Source organism: Bos grunniens, chromosome 16 (assembly GCF_055505025.1).
Source record: "Bos grunniens cultivar Pamir isolate PY7600 chromosome 16, Bosgru_T2T1.0, whole genome shotgun sequence".
Taxonomy (NCBI): domain Eukaryota; kingdom Metazoa; phylum Chordata; class Mammalia; order Artiodactyla; family Bovidae; genus Bos; species Bos grunniens.
Window position 1 is genome coordinate 10,708,165 of NC_141180.1, and position 16,785 is coordinate 10,724,949.

At 44.5% G+C, this 16,785-nt stretch overlaps 1 long non-coding RNA gene across 2 annotated transcripts in view; it reads left to right on the forward strand.

Moving 5' to 3' along the window:
• The first annotated feature begins 6,423 nt into the window (after window positions 1–6,423).
• The window catches only part of LOC147356167 (uncharacterized), a 126,047-nt gene continuing 115,685 nt past the window's right edge, over window positions 6,424–16,785 (forward strand). For both annotated transcript variants that reach the window (XR_015142659.1, XR_015142660.1), the window contains exon 1: window positions 6,424–6,628. This is a non-coding gene — a long non-coding RNA (uncharacterized LOC147356167). The remainder of the gene's footprint in view (window positions 6,629–16,785) is intronic.

The following is a 16,785-nucleotide window of genomic DNA, read 5'->3' on the forward strand; positions in this document are numbered from 1 at the left end:
GAAGGCAATGGCACCCCACTGCAGCACTCTTGCCTGGAAAATCCCATGGACAGAGGAGCCTGGTAGGCTGCAGTCCATGGGGTCGCGAAGAGTCAGACACGACTGAGCGACTTCCCTTTCACTTTTCACTTTCATGCATTGGAGAAGGAAATGGCAACCCACTCCAGTGTTCTTGTCTGGAGAATCCCAGGGACAGGGGGGCCTGGTGGGCTGCCGTCTATGGGGTCACACAGAGTCGGACGCAACTGAAGTGACTTAGCAGCAGCAGCAGGTAATGCTATAGCAACCAGTAGCAGCAAAAGCTTAGTGCTTTTACATAATCAGGTTTCTTTCTCACTCAGGTGGCTGTCGTTCAATGGAGTATGACCCAACAGTCCAGCCTGCTTGGATTTTATGGCACCTTGATATTAAAACGTGATTTCAGGATGACCAAGGCAAGTGATGAGTACACAGAAAATTTAGCATCATCTAAGTGCTTCAACCTGAAAGTGACATACAGTGATAGCTTTTGGGTCAAAATCAAGCACGTGACCTCACCTGATTACCTGGGGTTAGGAAAATGTGATTGTATGTTCAGAGAGGAAAGAGAACTGGAAATATGGTTGAGCATCATGATGTCTATCTGAATTACCAAAAGAGAGAGAGAGAGATCTTAAGATATAGTCCAAACACAGTAATTAGAGAAAAACATAATTATTAAATATGTGTAAGCAGCACCGATAAATAGTGACTTATGAGAGCACCTATTATATAGGCTTTATATTTCAAATAGAATTTGTTGTGTACAAATATATGTGAAGCTGCATGCCCCACAGTGAAAACAACAAGATAAAATTAACTTGGATGTCATTATGGAGCTCAAAGTAACCCAGGAATCTACCTATATTTTCTATACAAATTGCAACATTTAAAGGGAGAGCATTATGATTTAGCTAATTGTGAAGGGACCAAGGAAGGTTTTAATCTGTGTGCCATGGCTATTTGATTGGAAAACTTCTTAGAACTCAACCGCTGCACTGAGCAGGACTCTAAGTCAGCCTCTAGGCTCAGGGAAGAAGAGGGCAGGAATCCATGCATTCAACAGAATTTTACAAAGCACTGCTGAGCAAGCTCTCCTCCGAGTGCTGATGCCTGCAGCTCACATGGAAGTCGCATGGTGCCTGTCATGGGATGCCTGCGTGCACACACGTGCGTGTGTGTGTGTGTGTGTGTGTATTGTGGGTCAGGGAAGTGGAGGCACATTATTGTCTTCATTCTTCCATCTCTGAGCTAATGTGACTGTCAGTGCCACATTAATTCAAGCAATAGAAGTAATTGCTAATCGGCTCTCTCTCACATGCACTCCCATAAGAAGGATGTAGGTTTTGAAGTGCTTTCCCCTGATCATGACGAGTCCCAAAGAACTAACCATATGCTTCCTCCCTGTGACATGTGTTTTCAAGGAAAATAAAGGTGTTAATGGAGCATCATCTCCTTTTATGTTTCTCTTTCCCTAGCTTACTCTTCTGGATGCCAAGTAAAACTTTATTCTTATTAGGTCCCAGATTCCATTGCCTTACACAGAATTCTCTCTTGTCTTAAAATACCTAAACTAGCAAATGGGAATGATACAAATGTCCCTCCTCTGCTTGCTCTAAGTTTTTTTTTTTTTTTTTTAATTCATCCAGGATGGATACCACCTTTCCTCATCAATTGCTTTAGGGAAAGTGGTGTTAAGACCTGCAGGATCTCCAAAGGGGCTCTTTCTTGGCCAGGACTCTGGGATGGGTTCCCCATAGAATCTGTACTAGGAGACTCAAGTGAAATGGTAAATGGGACAAGAGAGCCCCAGCAGGACCTCCATGGTCTATTTACCAGTTCCTGTCTCTCTCTCCCATCAGTGTTCCTCTGGCTGGCCCCCAGCCTCTCTCATTCCAGAGAGCACAGGACTTTCTTGGGACCTTCTCATGTTGCTGTGGCCAGCAAGTCAATACTGTGCCAGCTCTGAGTAGTAAAGGGCTGTATAATGACCATGGGCTAGTGCCAAAATTTATAAAGAAAAAAAAAAGAATTTATTTACAAGGGAAAATAGTAAGTGCATTGTGCCACATTTTTCTTCATCCTTATTATCTATGTCTATATAATAAATATGATAAGTCTAGGGACAGATTTTCCAAAATCTTTTCTCAATTGGGGCCATGGAATATTTTGGGTCTTAGTTGTGGCATACAGGCTTAAGAGCATGTGGAATCTTAGTTCCCTAACCAGGGATCTAACCCGTGTCTCCCACATTGCAAGGCAGATTCTTAACCACTGGACAAACAGGGAAGTCCTTGCATGAATATTTAGTACTCATAATTATAATACACACACATAAAGATTTGCAGTGTTGGTCACTCAGTTGTGTCCGACTCTTTGAGACCCCATGGATTGTAGCCTGCAAGCCTCTTCTGCCCATGGGATTCTCCAGGCAAGAATATTGGAGTGGGTTGCCATTTCCCTCACCAGGGGATCTTCCCGACCTAGGAGTTGAACCATGGTCTCCTGCATTGCAGGCAGATTCTTTACTTTCTGAGCCACCATGGAGCTAGGTGTTAAAACACCACGCCTATCTGCTAAATGATATTTCAGACCCATTATGGGAAACTTTTTAAAGCTGTTTTTTATTGGGGTAAGGATCCTTTTGTTCTCTGAGTATTCATTATCTGAGTCCACAGTTGCATCTGGAAGGAAAAGCCATTTTAACAAGGAAATTCTTAGTAATAATGTGACCACTTATAAAATCAGTCTTCACTCAAACCATCCTCCGTGTTTAACACTGGAGTTTTAACCTTGCCCATTGGGTCAATATCTTTAACATTTTTGGCTCTCAGTTCATCTCAGCTAATTTCAGGGTATTGGAAACATCTGACAACCCTAATGCAAACAAAATATAGACTGCAAAGTGAAGTTGCAAATCTTGCAGGGGATCAAGATTTTTACCAAGTTGTTGATGGCGACATGGAGCAAAGCCTTTGATAATGGAGAATTGGTAGAGCTGGATTAATTGAAAATGGAAGAAGAGACAACTGAAAGGGATGATGACGGTATAGGTATTTGAAAAGAGAATTCTTTGTGCCGTAAGAACACAGACGCCGTAACTGAGTGTTTAAACAGGATCTGCTTTATATTCTTACCTCATGGTAAAAGTGAAGTGAAAAATGTCGGAGTCCCCAGGAAATTTAGAAATTTTTAGTCTTGCCATCTGACTTTTGAGATGAAGACCCTGAGAGGTTGTTCAAAGTCATGCCCGTGGTGATGGAGCAGGACTGGATTGCTGACCTTGCCGGTTCTTCCAGGCACTCCAGCCAGTCAGTCCGCCTCCTTCTCACCCCCCACCTCCCACTCACAAGCACTACCTGTTGGCCTCTTGTTCAAAACACCCCTGGAGTCTGACCACTTCCCACCCCTGAGTCTCTCCCCTAGATGGCTGCTGTGGCTTTCTCACTGGTCTCCCAGTGCCTTCGTTGTCCCTGTGATGTCTCCTCTCCACACAGCAGGCATCGTGATCCTTTTAAAACAGGTAATAACCTACATGAGAGAGGAATCTAACAAAAGAATGAATACATGTATATGTACAACTGGATCACCGTGCTGTGCGCCTGAAACTAACACAACATTATCAATCAACTAGACTCCAATAAACTTTTTTTTTAAATAAAAAAGATAAAAAGAAGAAAACAATAGGTCAGACCTTATCTCTCTTGACCTCTGACCTTCCAGCAGCTTCTCATCTCCCTCAGAATAAAATGCCAGGTCCTCCCGAGGTCCTAACCCTAAAGCCCAGTCAGTCAGTCTTGTTGCCTGAGTCCCCGTTTCACTCTCCTCCTGGCCGGTGCTCCATGCCCCCAGGGTTTTTGTCCTTCCTCAGCTCCCCAGGCTCCCTCCCTGCCCAAGACCTTTCCACTCCTCTTCCTCTCCCCAGAAGGATGGATGTTCCCTAGAGATCTCACTTCTTTTCAGTTCTTTTTGCATGTCTTGAGCACCCATTTCATTTTTTGACAGGGGAGGGGGGCTGTTTATTTTTTAATTTTTATTTTATATAAAGAGTATAGTTTTTAGGAGTATAGTTAGGAGTATGATTGAGTAACAATGTTGTGTTAGTTTCAGGTGTGCAGAAGAGTGGTTCACTTATTCATCCACGTATATCTCAGACTTCCTGGGTAACTCAGATAGTAAAGAATCCACCTGCAATGCGGGAGACCCAGGTTCGATCCCTGGGTTGGGAAGATCCACTGGAGAAGGGAATGGCTACATATACATTTATGTACATATACACATATACATATATCTATTTTTTCAAATTATTTTTCCCATTTAGATTATTACAGAATATTGAGTAGAGTTCCCGTGTGATACAGTAGGTCCTTGTTGGTTATCTATTTCAAATACAGCAGTGTGCACATGTCCATCCCAAACCCCCAAACTCCAAAACTCCCAGACTTATGGTTTGTTCCTACAGAGAAAACTTACGGTTACCAGGGCAGTGGGGGAAGGAGGGGGAGGGCTAGATCGGGAGTCTGAGCACCCATTATAAAAGAGCACTTCAGGGCTTCCCTGGTGGCTCAGTGGTAAAGAATCCACTGCCGGTGCTGGAGACACCGGTCTGGTCCCTGATCTCGGAAAGTGCCACATGCTGTGGAACAACCGAGCCCATGTGCCACAACTGCTGCGCCTGTGCTCCAGAGCCGGAGCTCCACGGAAGGAGGTGCTGCTGCGCTGAGACGCATGAGCGCTGCAGCCAAGGGTGGGCGGGCGGTGGCCGCATCTAGAGAAAAGCCTGTGCGCAGCAGCGAAGACCCGGCACAGCCAAAAACAAATACATGAATACAATGATTTAAAAATAAGTAAGTAGAAGAGCACTTCACATTGTCATCCTTTTCTATGAAAGTTTTCTTCATTAGAAAGATGATCAAGGCCTGACATGGACACTGATATGTCTATTATCTGCCTTCGCATATCAGAACTGAAGTTCTGTATTCATTGTAGGTTTCAGATCTATGCACCAGGTACCTGTGTCTCCTTTGTTTGCAGATACTGTTAGAGCACGAAAGCTGCTGGGAGATGCTAAATAAGTAATCCTCGAATAAACAAAAGAATAACCTGAATGGGGAAGTAAGTTATATTATCTATACTGAGGTTACATACAGGAAAATTGTTTTAAAAGTCAGACTGCTTGCCAGATTTCTTCCCCCAAGAGCATTTCATCTTGAGGTGCACTTATCTGTCCCTGTGCTGTTTGTTCACCCTGGGAACTGAAGAATCATTAGGTACCTGCTTTTCAATCTTCGGGTGAAGAAATAAGGGCAAAATCACTCATTCAGAGCTTCAAGATCACAGACTTGCAAGGGCACTGGGACTCCTGCTCACCCAGAGCCGTTGGGGCTGGGAAGAATTTACTGTACTCACAGGGCTGAAGAACTTTTTAAAAAATTGAAGTGTAGTTAATTTACCATGTTGTGTTAGTTTCAAGTGTACAGCAAAGTGATTCAGTTGTATATATATGTATGCATACACACACATATGTATATACAAACACTTCTTCAGATTCTTTTCCATTATAGGTTATTACAAGATAAATGGTGTAGTTCCCTGTGGTGTGCAGCATGTCCTTGTTGTTTCTTTCATATATAGTAGTGTGTGTATGTTAATCCCAAACTAGGATTTAAAATATATATATATTTTTTTAATTTAGAATATCGGCAGCTCTTTAGGTCAGAGATTACCTATGTAGTTTCTAGGTTTTGGCCCTTTTTTTTCCTCTTGTATTTTGCCAGAAGGAAGAAGGGCTCTTCCCCCTAAGTTGTCAGACTTCTAGTGAGAAGAGAGGTTGAAATTCCTGTTCCAAATCAGCTTCCCTGGATTTCTTTTCTTTTTTCTTGGTGGGCATGGGGTTGGTGGTGGACTGCATAGTTGGGCAGAGGAGGGAAGCTTACATGTTCAGATGCGTGTCCAGTTTGGGGGCATTCATTTTGAAAGTTTGGAAAACATTTAAGGACTGAGAATTTTCTGTCTTTAATTATCAATTAGCGTGGGATAAAGGAGGCAATGTGTGAGGTGAGGAGATGGGGAACTCAGCTCAGCTGAAGGAGGTTAGGCCAGATGCCAGGAAAAAGCCCCAAGAGAGGCAGGTGTCGGCGGGGGTGGAGGGAAGCGGGGTGTCACCTTCACTTGGAACACTTGGGTCACTCTCTTCTCAAGCATGAGGGTGTCTGGGAGCAGAAGGTGACTCAAGGTGACCATTTAGCTTTTATAACCCTGGATGCTGGGTTATTCCATGAAATTTCAGGGTCAGCAATACCTAACTCTGGTGGCAATTGATCTGACAAATTGGCGCATGGGAGATTTTCAGCAAAGAAGCATCTGTGGTATTTCCCAAGCACAGAATCAGCTTGGGAAAGTTTGGAGAATGGTGCTAAGACTCCACCTCCTGCCCTTGGCTTTGCCCCATAAACCCTTGCCTGTAGCGCTCTGCAGTGTGGAATTTCCCTGCGCTTTCGAATGAAAGGGAGCTGGCCCTCTCTTCAAATCTCCATCCTGATGGAAAGATGAGGGAGCCTACTAACCGCCATCTCGAGCAGCTTCTCCAGCCCCACAACGTGAGGACAGGGTAATGATGTCCAATTTTGCACACTTCAGATCCATTAGTAGCAATTACCTTTCTCGAGGTGTTTTGAGTTAGTTTTAACATAGCATTCTTACAGTTGGTGGATAATGACAGTAATAATGTACACAACATTTTCAAGTCGCTGTTTTTAGCTACAATAACACCATTAGTAGGTCTATTTAACAGATGCATTTCATGCTAAAAGTTAAGGTTCTGATGATTTCTTTCCCTTCTCCCAGGCAAATCTCCACTGCTATTTTATTCAGTGGAAATTTTTTGCTCCAAATTTTCAGCAATATTTTATTCTAGGTCTTCCTATTGAAACGAGATGGTTGTGTAACTGGTTTGATCTAGAATGATTGTTTTAGCTGTTCTTTTCATCATATGCAAGCAAAACCTGAAAATGCACAAAAATGGGAAATGTGTGTGTGTTTTCTGAAACTCCTTTGGTAAGTCTATGAGAGAGCAATCATGGCTCAGTGGGTGAAGAATCTGCCTACAATGCTGGAGATGCAGGAGACACAGGTTCTATCCCTGGGTCAGGAAGATCCCCTGGAGGAGGAAATGGCAACCCACTCCAGTATCCTTGCCTGAAAAATCCCATGGACAGAGAAGCCTGGTGAGCTACAATCTGAGGGGTTGCAAAGACTTGAATACAACTGAGCAGCTAAGCACATAACAGAACACACGAGAGAGATGACTAGGTTTTACATGGTGCCTTCAGGTTAGAGGGATGACCAATAAGCTGCCCAGAGAAGAAGTCTCTCAGAAGCCCAGGATGTCAGTCTATTCTAGTGACTCCATCAAGGACTGTGTGTGTGTGTGTGTGTGTGTGTGTGTGTGTGCGCGCTAGCTCCTCTGATAATCCAGATTGTGTTTACTCCTCCCTTCCTCTCCCACCTCCTGGAAGCCATCTCTGATCACCCCAGTCACCAGAGAACTCTTTCCTTTCAAGCCCTGCATCTTTGTTGTCTGTAATCCATTTCGGACACCCGTCTACACCGCCTCCTTCCATCCTCTCCTCTTACTGTGTTAATCTCCATTTTGTAGTTGGTCATTCATACGTCTCATCTTCCTGCATCAGATCCCTTGGCTACCATAACAAAGTAACACTAAGCAGGTGGCTTAAGACAACAGAGATTTATTCTGGAGGCTAGAAATCTGAATCTAGGGAGTCGGCAGGGCCTTGATCCCTCTGAGGTCTCTAGAAGAGGACCCTTCCGTGCCGCTTCCAGGTTTCCCAGTTTTTTGGTGGCACAATTCCAGCCTCTGCCTCTGTCTTCATGTGTGTTCTGTCTGCCTGTCTCTGCCTTTTTACATGACCTTCTTTTTCATAAGGACACTAGTCATATTGAATTAGGAGCCCACCCTAATAACCTCATCTGAACGTGATTCCATTTGTAAAGATCTTGTTTCTAAATAAGGTCACTTTCACAGATAACAGGGGTTTGGATTTAAACATTTCTTTTGGGGGGGCATGATTCAACTTGTAGCACCCTTCAAGTAAATTGTAACCTTCTTAAAGCTTAGAGTATTTGATGTACTCCCTGAAGCAGTCTTTCCTAAAACCTTGGCTACGGAACAGGAATCCTTAGGTTCTTGATTAAAGAATGTTCTGTTGTCAAACATGTTAGAGGTACATGATAGCAAGACACCCTGACCTTGGGGCTAAGATGCCTGTGAGCCTATTAAAGGAGCTGAGAAATCTTGCTATAGAGACACTTGCTCAAGTAAAATTTATTTACACCAGCTTTTTGACCACAGGGATTTTTTTTCCCCTCCAGGTTTCTTCCATTAACAGCAATGGGAACTACTTTAGGGGAATAAAGGCCCTTTGAATGTTTTTTCTACCATATGAATTGCCCCAAATGAAGTTAAGTAGGATATTATGGCATTCAGTTGAGTAATGTTTTATATAATATCAAATGGGCACTAAAGAATAGGAGCGATTTTAAAAGACTCAATTCTGAGTGATACTCAAATTCAGTTAAGAGTTGGACAGAAAGTCTGTGAATCCCGCTGCATAGGGCTCAGTCCACTCACCTGACCCCTGCATAGTGTCTTTCTGCATTTGAAATGGGGACAAACATAGGCCTTAAAAAATGTACAGTGCGTAATTACTACCCGAGCCCAGTAATTCAGCCAGGAAAATCAATGAAGTCAGTGAGTCCCTATGCTATTCTATGCTTTCAATCACAATGATTTTAAATGATGTGATGGAATGGTGAGCTGCCTGAGGAAAACTTGATTTTCTGCTTATATTTAAAGGAACATAATGATGATCATTTCCCAACAATAATTTTCAAAAGTCCTCTTTTGACACTCTCAATACCATGTGAGTTCTTTCACACATCTTTTTTGAAAAAGTAATCAGGTGGGCTTTTGAGCAAACTTTTGATGGTTGTATCTTGGATCTGCCAAATGGTGTGTTGTGTGGGGGTGGAGTAAAAATCCATTTTGATACTAGCCTGGGCAAAATCTAATTAGGAAGGTCAGTCTCCTGGTGGAAATGTCACACGTTATATTGCAGAGTCAAATGAAAATTACTTTGGGATCATGAATGTGTCCCGGATTAAGATAAAACTGGCATATTTATCACAAATAAATACATGAGAGGTCTCTTTCAAAAGAAGTATTGTTTGTTTTTTAAAATATACAACTTGGAATTGATTACAAGTTCCCTTTAAATAGTAAATACTCCTGGTGTATTTCAGTTAAGATTTATTTTACAGATATCTGATTTCCACACCACTTTTTGGATTGTATCAGATTCATAGAGTGTTTAAGAGCATGGACTTTGGAGTCAGACAGAATTCTGTTTAAATCCTAACCGAATTCACTCCTTACTACTTTTGTGAGTTTGTGTAGGTGACTCACTCTGAGAGCTTCAGTTTTTTTTAATCTATAAGACAGGAATAACAGCACCTGTGTCAGATGGCTGTGGTAGGGACTAAATTAGATGATGTACTTAAAGCTGTGTTCCTGGTGTGTAAAGAGTTCAGTTTAAGGCCAACTGTATATATGTATGATGTATGTACAAAGATTAGCTCATTGCTCAATACATGGAGCTGTTTTATTATCTGCTATCTTATAATAATGTATAATTTTCATTGTTTAAGAAATACTTATGAGTGTCTATTATGTGCCAGGCACTATTGAAATTACTGGGGATATAAAAAAGAACAAATAATTTCCTGTCCCCTGTCTTTCTTTTTTTCCTAAGTGTAGTCTTCAGCATCCTGCTATGCATTATTCTCTTATACAAAGATGCCCATTTCCCACATGGCAGTGTCTTAGCTTAGGCCGTCAGAACAAAATACCACGGTATTAGGTGGCTTTAAGAGAAATACATTTTTATTTCTCACAATTCTTTCTAGAGGTTGACAGTCCAAGATGAAGGTGCTGGCCAGGTGGGTTTCATTCTGAGGCCCCCTCTCTTAGCTTGTAGATTTTTGCTAAGTCCTCACATGTAGGGAGACAGATAAGCTTTTTTCTAATAAGGACACAAATAGTATCAGATCAGGGTCCCACCCTTAGAGTCTCATTTAACCTTAATGGCCTCTAAGACAGCTCTGTCTCCAAATACTGTCTCATTGAGAGCGGGGCTTTAAAATGTGAATTTGGGGGGAACCCAAAGACTCAGTCCATAACAGGAAGGAAGTGACATATTAAGAGTTCAGTTTTTTTTTTTTTTTTTAAAGAAAACAGAATGGAGAGTATGCTTATTTAACTAAAATAAAATCTGTCACCCCTCTCTTAGGAGAAACACAGCAGTTGCCATCATTTTTCATACTGAGGTGTAACTTAGTAGAGTTGCTCTAGATGTGGTGGCAACATCTACCGGGGGACCAGGACCGCAGCCCAGGGGCCTCCGAGGGCATGCTTTCTGCCAGACTGCACTATAACATGAGACGCTTTCGGAGGAGACAGTTCCTGCAGATCCTCATCAGGGCTGCCCCCGGGCTGTGCACGGGCTCCCGCTGAAGCGGGGGAGCAAGGGCTGAGACGCAGCCGGACTCCTCTTGCCAAGCCCTGTGCCCTCGCGGCCACGCTGGCCTGGAGAGTGTGCCCTTTGCTCATTCATGCAGAAGTACCTGTGGGCTGACAGCAGTCTCCTTACTGCATGGGTGTGACTGGACATTGAACAGTATCTTCTCTGTCCTCAGGAGAAGTTTCCCTCCGGGGGAGGATCAGAAATGGTTGTGCTTCCCTCGGGCTCCTGGTTGGCTTTGCGTTATAGGCACTGACCACTATACTTTCCTCCTCTCATGAGAAGGATCAGCATCGGGCTGCAGTCTCCCCTCTAGCGGGTATGTGGGATTTCACAGTAGGCCTCCACGTGCCACTGGCTCTTCTCCCATGGGATTCCTGGTCTCTCTGAGTGCTACATGTGGGGTGGGACATCTAATAAAGTTGTTAATTTGGGAATGGGTTTTATGCATTACTCAGTCTGAGTCATACAATGAGTTTTGGTCTGCTTACTTCAGATTATTATAAGTTTTCCTTCATTCCATATATATTTGTTAAGTATCCTGTGTGCTGGTCACATAGTAGGAGTGAAGAAGACAGGCTAGGGCTCTTACCTTCAGAAGCTTGTATGCTAATTAGGAGGAGGCAGTAAAGGAATCAGGCGATGACAGACTGGAACAGCGCCCTCCTGGAAGCAGGCCAGGTGCTGTCTTGAAAAGTTACTGTGTGCAGGGAGGGGTCGGGTGGGGCACAAGGAGGTGATTTAGACAGAGAAAGCGGGCTTTCTAAAAGGAGCCCACCCCACACACAGTTGGAGGAGGGAAAGGCAACCCACTCCAGTATTCTTGCCTGGAGAATTCCATGGACCGAAGAGCCTGCTCTGCTGCAAGTCTATGGGGTCACAAAAGGTCCGATGCCATTGAGTACCTAACACACCACACACAATAACTTTTCAAGACAGCACCTTGCTTTCTTCCTGGAGGTTACTTCTAGAATGGGGGTAAGGGCTTCCCTAGTGGCTCAGATGGTAAAGAATCCAACTGCAATGCACGAGACAGACCCAGATTTGATTCCTGGGTCGGGAAGATCCCCTGTAGGAGAATAGGAACCCACTCCAGTATCCTTGCCTGGAAAATTACACCGACAGAGGAACCGGGCGGGCTATGGTCCATGGGATCACAAACAGTCGGACACGAATGAGCGACTAACACTTTCTTTTCACTTCGGAATGGGGAGAAGGGATAGTTATGGAGTTTGGAATGGACATGTACACACTGCTATATTTAAAATGGATAACCAACAAGGTCCTACTGCATGGCACAGGGGACTCTGCTCAGTGTTATGTGGCAGCCTGGCTGGGAAGGGAGTTTGGAGGAGACTGGATACATGTATATGTATGGCTGAGTTCCTTCACAGTTCACCTGAAACTATCACAACATTATTAATCAACTATCCCTCAATATAAAATAAAGTTAAAAAAATTTAAAAAAATAAAAGAAGGCTTATAAAAGAGTATTAATTTAGATAATGTGAGTTATGTCCTTAGCTTGTTGCCTGACACCTGGTAAGCCCTCAATTCATGGGAACTGCTATTGTTATTAACTGTCTCCTTGCCCCCATTATATGCTGCTCAGTGCATGAAGGCAACAGGAAAACCTCACCAAATTCGAAGAAGTGGTGATGGCTTTGCAGGCGTGCCAGCACCGGAAGGTTGGGAGCTCAGGTTCCTAATCATTGAGGATGTCTTTTCCCTTTTTCCATCTTGAAAGGCAGGCCTTCCTTGTTGGCAGGTACTAAGCAGCTTTGCTGGACATCTCAGCTTGGGTTTGTCATTGGAGCCCTTTCTGCAAACCATCACCCTCAAGCATCAGTCTACTGCGACTGCCCAGTATCTTTCGATATGTATTTTCCTGGTTGTTATATTTGGTGGGCCAAAAGTTCATTTGGAGTTTTCCTTAACAGTTTACAGCAAAACCCTAGCAAACATTTTTGGCCAACCCAGTGGTACAAGTTTCAATTCTTGTCTATTTTTAACTGAATGCAATTAAATACTGAATTAATACGGAGGTGCCTCCAATGCGGGAGACCCGGGTTCGATCCCTGGGTCAGGAAGATCCCCTGGAGAAGGAAATGGTAACCCACTCCAGTATTCTTGCCTGGAGAATCCCATGGACGGAGAAGCCTGGTGGGCTGCAGTCCACGGGGTCGCAAAGAGTCGGACACGACTGAGCGACTTGAGATGATAAGATGATGAATGAATTAATTGCCCCAGAGGGCCCTTCCTTGACAGGTAACACTCAGTATTCAGAAGAGTCCTTCAATAGATTGAAATATATCTCTAACTCATGTGTCTGAGCACTCTCTGAGCTTCTAGAACAGTTGGTCTGCCTGGTGAAGAAGAGGGAAGGATTAGGGCCTGAGGTGCCCGAGGCTGGGAGTTCTGGTGAGTCTAACAAGTGGGTTTCGCTGTACTCAGAGGAATGGTGCAAGGTGGTGAAGTACTGGAGCTAAGCTTGGGGAAGTACCTGGAAAAGTGGAGGGCCTCCTCTTGCCCACAACTCGATGCCTTCCCTGGGTTACCTAAGGGAATCCACTTATGACTCTATTACCCGGTAAATTAGGAGAGCGATTCAGTCAGGTATATTTATCATGAAGAGAACTGAAGATAATTAATACACTGCATTGAATGCAAATTGCACCCACAGCACTTATCTCATTTTCAATTAGCACAAATGTTACAGCGCTGCAGGCTTGTTATGGTTTTACCATGGGCTGGGTAATTAATTTCTGTGAGCCACATAGCAGGCACCTGGTAATGCCGTTTATTAATAAATGTCACCCCAGGTATCGGTTTGTTAGAAGAGGTAAATAAATGGAATGCGCAGTTGTCTGCCCTGTGCAAATCTATTTTTACACCTCGCTGAGTCTTTTCACTTGTTTGTTTATTGACTAGAGTGACTACTGGGATTACAATTGCAAACAAAGGAAAATCCCCACCCTTAATGTGGCCTCAAGGGGGGATTTCTTTTTCTTCTCCCTCAGGGATGCTGAGGCTTGTAAGCTGAGTCGCATGGGTTGTAGATGAGTTTCTGTTGCTTCCGAAACATGTTCCCAGAGGAGACCCGTGGTGGGAAATGGGGAAGGGAAGAGCCAGAAAGAAGACACACCTCCTAGACATCCTATCCAGCCTCCCTCCGTCACCTGACCACAGACTCACTCACATGGCAGTGTGGGTCACACTTCCCCGTCTGTGAATCCTTGGGGAATAAGAGCTCTTACAGGCTTCCCCAGGGACTCAGCGGGTAAAGAATTTGCCTGCAATTCAAAAGACTCAGGAGACACAGGTTCGATCCCTGGGTCAGGAAGATCCCCTGGAAAAGGAAATGGCAACCCGCTCCACTATTTTTGCCTGGGAAATCCCACGGACAGAGGAGCCTGGTGGGCTACAGTCCATGGGGTTGCAGAGTCGGACACGACTGAGCAACTGAACACACACAGGCCCCTTTATGGAGCCCCCGTCTCATCTCATTGCCGTCCCCTTTCTCTGGTCTACTTCTCATCTATACTCTTACCTACCAACCCCCGCACTGTGGGCCTGTGACATGAGAAGATGGATGGAATTTGGAGGATTTTCAGAAGTGTGGCTTGTTGAACCAAAATCTCCTATTTTTCTGAGTTTTTCCGTGTATCTCAACTCTGTTGAGATAAAAGCCTTCTCTTTCCATATTGGCAGGTGACATTAGGTTTTTGGTTAAAAAAAAGAAAAAAACACTCAAATTAGCAGATTCTGACTATTTCTGACAACGGTTCAGACACTTTCCAGAGCTGGAGGGTTATTGAGTCAGACTCTGTTTTATGGACTCCTGTGATGACATCAGTTTTGTCCAGTAAACAGTTTCCTCTTTTTGTCCTGAATCAGTTGCGACCTTAGTGGGAAGTCAGCTATTCCCACCCTACATTTTGAATCTTGTGGCTCCTTGAGTTCTCTGGAGGGGCCCTAATGTGAAGACCCACTGTGATTTGCTTAACTGAGTTAACACATGTAAAGCGCTGGCCGCAATGCCTGGCTTGGTAAATACCCAAGGACTTAGCTTCGAGTAGCAAGATTGTTGGTATCGGCACTGGTTATGTTGTTTTATTCACTCCAGCCACCTCAGAGGATTTAAGTGCCTTTAGAGCAAGGGTCCAACTCTTTGCGACCCCATGGACTGTAGCCTACCAGGCTCCTTCGTCCATGGAATGTTCCAGGCAAGAATACTGGAGTGGGTTGCCATTTCCTTCTCCAGAGCCAGAGTCCCAACCCCTGGGCCATGGACTGATTTTGGTCTGTGACCTGTTAGAAACCAGGCCTCTCGGCAGGAGACAAGTGACTGGGGAGTGAGTGAAGCTTCATCTGTATTTACAGCTGCTCCCTGTCACTGATGTTACTGCCTGAGCTCTGCCTCCTGTGAGATCTGTGGCGTCATTAGATTCTCATAGGAGCACAATACACTTCCCATCACCCCTAGGTGGGACCATCTAGTTTCAGGAAAACAAGCTCGGGGCTCCCACTGATTCTGCATTATGGTGAGTTGTATAGTTATTTCATTATATACCACAATATAAGTGATGTCACTCAGTCAAGTCCAACTCTTTGTGACCCCATGGACTTCATAGCCTGCCAGTCTCCTCCATCCATGGGATTCTCCAGACAAGAATACTGGAGTGGGTTGCCATTTCCTTCTCCAGGGGATCTTCCCAACCCAGGGATTGAACCCGGGTCTCTGTCACTGCAGGCAGACCTTTTACTGTCTGAGGCACCAGGGAAGCACCCATTAACAGTAATGGAAATAAAGTGCACAGTAAACCACCCCCCACCCCCACCACCCCTTCCAGGGAGAACTGTCTTCCATGAAATCCGTCCCTGGTGCCAAAAAGGCTGGGGACTGCCTTTTTGTTTCCTTAGAAACTGGAGGGAGGCCTGGGAGTGGAAGGGAGTTTTAATTTTGAGGTTTCATCTTTAAATTGGGCCCTCAAGGAAGGCCTCTCTGAGAAGCTGCCGTTTGAGCAAAGATGTGAAGGAAGTTGGATCTAGTTCTTGATGTCTGGGAAGGAGATTTCTAAACAGCAGGCAGAGCAAATGTGAAGACTCTCACACAAGGGGGTGCTGGGAACCCCAAGGAGACCAGTAAGGCTGCAATGGAATGAGAGCGAGGCTATGGCAGGGGAGGAAGCCTCAGAAGGTGGTGTGGCTGGGTCGGGCAGGACTGTGCGGGCGTCTAGGAACTTTGTGCTTCGCTCTGGGATAGGGCAGCACGGGGAGATACTGAGCAGACGAATGACTGAGATTTTAAAAGGATTGCCCTTGCTTTTGTGTTTAGAAATAGACTGTAGAAGGACAAGGGCAGAAACAGAAAGGCCAGAAAGGAGGGTGTATTCATTTCTTACTGCTGTTGTCACACATTATCGCAAATTCAGTGGCTTAAAACAACATATGTATATTATTTTACTGTGATGGAGGTCCGAGTCCTAATACCAAGGTATGAGCAGGACTGTGCTCCTACTGGAGGTGCAAGAGGAAAGTTTACTTCCTTGACCTTTCCAGCTTCTGAAAAGCACCTGCATCTCTCGGCTCTTGGCTTCTTCCTCCATCTTTAAAGTCTTCAGCGTCTTCTCTCTCACAGCATCTTCCAGTATCTCTCTTCCTCTGACAGCTGCTTCCACTGTCGCATTTCCTTCTCTGGCTCTGACCCTCCTCTTTCCTGTATAAGGCCCCTGGTGATTATATTAGGCCTACCTACACAATCCAGGATAATCTCCCTGCCTCAACATCTGTAAAGTCCTTTTTTCCACGTACAGTTGCATATTTACAAGTTTTGGGGATTAGGACGTGTTCATCTTTTGGAAGGCCAGTATTCTAACTACCTTAGAGGTGAATGCATTACAGTGAAGGATGAAGATGGTTTGGGCAAAGGTAGTGACAAGCATTTGGAGAAGGCGATGGCACCCCACTCCAGTGCTCTTGCCTGGAAAATCCCATGGACGGAGGAGCCTGGTAGGCTACAGTCCATGGGGTTGCTAAGAGTTGGACACAACTGAGCGACTTCACTTTCACTTTTCACTTTCATGCATTGGAGAAAGAAATGGCAACCCACTCCAGTGTTCTTGCCTGGAGAATCCCAGGGACAGGGGAGCCTGGTGGGCTGCCATCT